Raw genomic sequence first — 5566 nt, 5'->3', positions numbered from 1 at the left:
CAGGGGTTGATCACAAGGATCTGTGAGATGAAGACATGGGGAGAAGGAAGTGCTCACCACTCACCACCTCTATTTGGTCGATAAGCTAGGAGGGTGGAGAGAGGGTTGTCCTGTGAGGTTTAGGGAGAGAAGAGGTTTAGGGGAATAGGATAGAATCAATTAGGAAGGATAAAAGGACAGCCCAGTTGAGATTATATAAGAATTCATAGTAGACTCAGTCATCACTATTGTGTGACTTCCTCCGTCTCTAAGGAGGCGGTTGGTTGGTTGTTGTCCTTCCTGCTCGAAGAGGACCAAAATGACATCACTATGTTGGGGTCAAGATACAGCGTGTCCCCTTGTGGCTGATCAGATCAATAGCTCAGACGACTCTACCACAGGTTGGGCACAGATAGTCCACGTGAACATTTGTAGTGGAGATGTCTCTAAATCTGTGCGTCTCGTCTCTCCCCAGGCATCCTCCTGCTGGTGACATCATCTTTAAACCCTGAGTGGCAAACCCTGAAGCACCTTCCAGATGCCCAGGGAAAACAGGGCCACCTGCAAATCCAATTACTTCCTCAAGATGATCCAACTTTTGGATGGTTATACAAAATGCTTCACTGTGGGAGCAGACAATGTAGGCTCCAAGCAGATGCAGCAGATCTGGATGTCCCTCCATAGGAAGGCTGTAGTACTGATGGGAAAAAAAACACCATGATGTGCAAAGCCATTTGTGGGCATCTGGAGAACGACCCTGCCCTGGAGAAACTGCTGCCTCATATTCAGGGGAATGTGGGCTTTGTGTTCACCAGGGAAGATCTAACCGAGATTAGGGATATGCTTCTGGCCAATAAGGTGCCAGCTGCTGCCCATGCGCCCCATGTCATGTTACTGTGCCAGCCAAACACTGGTTTGGGTCCCAAGAAGACTTCCTTCTTCCAGGCTCTGGATATCACCACCAAGATTTCCAGGGGCACCACTGAAATCTTGAGTGATGTGCAGCTGATTAAGACTGGAGACAAAGTGGGTGCCAGCGAGGCCACATGCTGAACATCTCCTGGTTCGTGTTTGACAATGGCAACATTCCCAGCCCCGAAGTTCTAGGCATCACAGAGGACACTTTGCACCTTTGGTGCTTAGAGGATATCCGAAATGTTGGCAGTGTCTGTGTGCAGATTGGCTACCCAGCTGTTGTATCAGTACCCCACTCAATCATCAATGGGCACAGGCGGGTCTTGGCCGTAGCTGTGGAGACTGAGCACACCTTCCCGCTTGCTGAAAAGGTGAAGGCCTTCCTGGCCAACCCTTTGGCATCTGCAGTGGCTGCACCTGCGGCTGCTGCTCCAGCTGCTCCAGCTGCTGCTGTGCAGCCAAGGTGGAAGCCAAGGAAGACTCAGAGGAGTCTGATAAAGATGAGGGATTTGGTCTATTTGATTAGCCCACAGGAAACCATTATTTCCTCCAGTTTATTTGTGAAACAGAGAAATAAAAGTGGTCATTTATATCTGAAAGGAATTGGGCATGTGACATTTCTTCTGATCTGCCGCAATTTATGGGGCGTGTGGAGGAGAGCGTGAGTAGGAGAAGAGGCCGTGGAGGGCTGATGTTTGGCAAGGTAAGAACAGGGATGAGCGACAAGGAACTAAGGACGTATGGGAGAGTAGACGTTCAGATAAAGTCAAACTGGTTAATGAAAGAGCAAAATTTGAGAAGGGGAAAGTAAGTCAGAGCAAGAGTGATAGTTTAGGAAATAACTACGCATGAGAGAATAGAGGTTATGGTGAAGCAAAAGAATAGTCTTAGGAAGAATAAGGTACAGGAAAAAATAAGATGACGAGAGATTATGATCATGTAAAGATTCTACAGCGCCCCGGGGAGGTGTGGTTTCTCTCCTCTGTTGCCAACAGCTGTAGGTCATATGAGAGACCAAGAGTGGGAAATCAACCCTAAGAAAATCTAGGGTCCAGCCCACTCAGTCAAGTTCTGGGGAATACAGTGGACAGGAAAAACCAGGAGGACTCCAGGCACAGTCCAGAATGAGCTACTGACACTTGCTTTCCTGTGATCTAAGAAGGAAGCCCAGAGACTTAGTAGACTCTTTAGGTTTTGTAGGACGTACGTTCCCTACTTGGATATCCTAATGATTCCCATTTACCAAGTCATCCACAAGTGTGCCTCTTCAGGTGGAGCACAGAACAAGCTACATCCCTGGAATATTAAAGCAAGCTGTCTAGCAATCTCACCCTTTCTGTCCTTATGACCCTGAAAGGACCATGTTTCAGGAGGTCTCTGTCCACAAAGACCAGCCTGAGTGGAGCTTTGGCAGGTGCCAAGGGTGTCCAGAATAAGCCAGTTAGGTATCTAGGGCTTAAAGTGTCCCCGAGCAGCCACTCATTTATACCACTTTTGAAAAGCAGTTTCTTGCTTCTTGCTGGGTCCTAGTTGCTACTGAATAGATGACACAGGGTCATACAATTACCCTTTGTCCACAGTTGTCTATTATGGGTTGGGTGATGAAAGATGGATCCTCTAGCAAGATAGATAAGGCACAGGAGACTTCTATTACTAAATGGAAATGGCCCATTCAAAATCATGCTTTCCTCAGTCCCTCTGGTATTAATGTTCTTCACAAACAGGTAATGATTATGTCAGAAACTGAAGCCTTCATTCTGGACCCTGGAATCCTGCCCCTGCAATAGCCCAGAGGGCTCCCACCTATGAGGACCTAGCTCCTGAAGAACATCAATTTGCCTAGATAATTGATGACTCCATTCTCTACAACAGAGGGACGCTCAAATGGATATTAGTGGCCACTAATGTAACAGCAAGGGATACCCTAGGGAATAATAGCAAGCATTTCCAGTCAACCGAGCTCCAGGATGACTGGCTGTTGGCTGAAAGGGATGAGGTCTGGAGGAATAGGGCAGAGAAAATCATCTACGCTAGCTCCTGGGCAGTGATCACGGGATTGACCAAGTGTTCTGAGGCCTGGAGAGCAAAGGACTGGCCAATCAAAGGCTTTCTTCTTTGGAGTCAAGACCAGTGGAAGAATTTTGCTGATGCCTCCAACTGCATAGTTATTTGGCGGGGCTGGGGGGGGGGGAGCATTAGCACCCATCAGAGATGTCATGTGCCAAGCAATCGGTTGAAGCTATCACAGAATAGGTTGGTTGAATGAGTCCAGTGTGAGTTTGAATGTTTGAGTGGTGATGCCATGCTGTACTGAGTACAGGACCATATGATTCCCTTCACTAACGATAAGGCCCTGAATGGCACTCTCCCGTCTCAAAGCAAGAGGGTCATCTATACTAATGAACAGTTAGTTGTATCTTTATGCCCCTGACTACCCACATCAGGTGTTCTGCCTCCCAGAATTGTGGATTACATGTCTATGACAAGTCAATGCTACCCTAGAGAGAGGAAGCAATCTCTTGTTCAATGGTGTCCAAGAAGACTTACCGTATTTCCCCATGTATGAGACACACCTTAATTTTGGGGCCCAAAATTTGAAAAAAAGTGTATTATATAAAGTTATTAAATTCAAGTTTACTCCTAGCTTTCAGGCGTCTTTTGGGCAAGTCTGGTGTGTGTACGCATGCTTAGCCCATTCCGTTTCACGAACCTGAAGCACCAATTGTGTCCTCCTTTGAAATCAGTTTCATCAGCGGTTCTTCTCGCCTCCTGCTGAACCGTCTTTGTGGACGTAGGAATTCCAATTGCCCTTTGCTCTTCAATCCACATCTTCAATTCCCTCTCTAAATCAGGCCATTTTGCTGACTTGCTTCTCATGGCCTTCTTCTGCCGTGGTGTTTTCAGTAGGGTTTCTTCTTCCCGTAGCCAGTCTCGGATTGTTTTCTCAGTTGGAGGAGGACCAAACTTACCTTCAGCAGCACGATCTCCATTCACTTTTGCAACCTGGATCACTTTTAACTTGAATTCAGCACTGCATGAAAATCTTTTCTGAGCCACTTCTGGGCAGAACGTGGCGAAACGTAACCTAATATACCGGTAACAAATGCAAAACAATGAGTGCAAAGACAACAAGTGCAAAAAAGTGGGAAATGCAAGTAAAAAAATCTACAACCGCTGTATAAGACGCACACAGTTTTTAGACCCCAAATTTTTCGAAAAGGGGTGCATCTTATACATTGGAAATATGGTACCTTTTAAGAATGGACTGTTTTTAGACATAGTTCTTGTCGACTCTTTGTCTTTTTCTTTCTTCTCCTTTCTTTTTCCTTTGCCAGGACAGGGCCCTTGGCCTCGAGGTCCTTGCCACCCTAAGAGAGCTCCATACTCCTTGGAGAAGTGGTTCAGCTCTCCCTCAACACTTGGGATTCTTCTTCTCGAGGATAGTTTGTGAAATTCCATCCCAGAAACGCTTGAGAGACTAGGGGTAGTATTGTAGGGGAGAATCTTGCTTTCCAACAGCATGGGGGAGATGACACTGTTGCTATATTACTGGTTGGTGTGTGTGTTTACCCGAAATAAAAGGGATCCCTTAGTTGACTCGGTGGTAGTTCTGAGTCACTGGATAAGGGTGGAGAGTCCTTATTTAGCAACTGTGGAAGAAAGGGGCAGCCCCTCCACAGAGGCATCTGAGGAGGTGCATATTTTATATCATTTCTCTGATGTGGCTTTCAGAGAAGGAGAGGGTTTAGCAGGTGGGCCAGGGCACACTGACTGGGTGGCAGTACAAGGAAAGGCTCGGTATCCACTTAAATCTTGGGACAGATTTCATGCAAGAGACTTATGACCCCTTAGCCGTTTTACTACAGATGACCCTATTGAAGTCTGAAGAATTACTGACTCTGTCAGAAGTGCCACCGCAGAGGCCCTGATGTTCCCAGACTGCTCCTGCTCATCATTACCTGCTCATCCTGCTTCACATCAGGAGAAGAAACCTGCTACTGAGTCAGATGTTTCCCTATCTGTGCTTCGCTGTTCTTGGTGCTATGCTGGTTCATTAATATTACCCTGCATTAAGAGACCCCCTGTGGACTCCAAAGATGTAACATCACCTGTCATATGGACCAAGCTGGGAGACTTGTGATTTGGTCTTTCTGAAGTGGGGAGGAAAGGCAAAGCCAGTTTCGTTTCTGTTCTTGCTTTGTCCTGCTCAGGCTAGGAGGGCTGTCCGGTAAAAAATTTGAGGCTTGATCCTTCTGGGGAGGGAAGGAGAGAGGAAGTACACCTAGATTTAAGAACTTTAGAGTTCTTAATAATGAAAGTGGAACTCTTATGGGTCTTAGAGAGAGAGATCAAGTTTAGCCCCATCCTTGTGTGTAGTTGAGACGGAGAAGGGGAATGGCTCGAATGGTTGAAAGGAGTTGAATGGTTAAGAAATTGGGAAGGTTAGGGTGTTTGAGGGGATATCAACATATATGCTGAAGGATATGTAAGTGCAGGAATTGGGGTAAGAACAAATACAGGCATTGAGGAAAACTGTGAACCTGGTGGGGAAGTCCTTGTGAAAGAAGAAAGAGCAACCTGGGTTGTCACGGACTTCCAAAGCCTCGTGACTACGCTCAGGGTTCCCCCCAAGCCCCAGGCCTCTGCCTAAGCAAAGGACCTGATCTCGCGG

The 5566-nt window shown here is 46.8% G+C and overlaps 1 pseudogene; it reads left to right on the top strand.

The window, feature by feature from the left end:
• The first annotated feature begins 517 nt into the window (after window positions 1-517).
• On the top strand, window positions 518-1420 carry LOC118858603 (annotated as a pseudogene).
• The last annotated feature ends 4146 nt before the right edge of the window (window positions 1421-5566 follow it).

This window comes from Trichosurus vulpecula, chromosome 7 (genome assembly GCF_011100635.1).
Source record: "Trichosurus vulpecula isolate mTriVul1 chromosome 7, mTriVul1.pri, whole genome shotgun sequence".
NCBI lineage: Eukaryota > Metazoa > Chordata > Mammalia > Diprotodontia > Phalangeridae > Trichosurus > Trichosurus vulpecula.
This window is presented reverse-complemented; position numbering and strand designations above follow the sequence as displayed.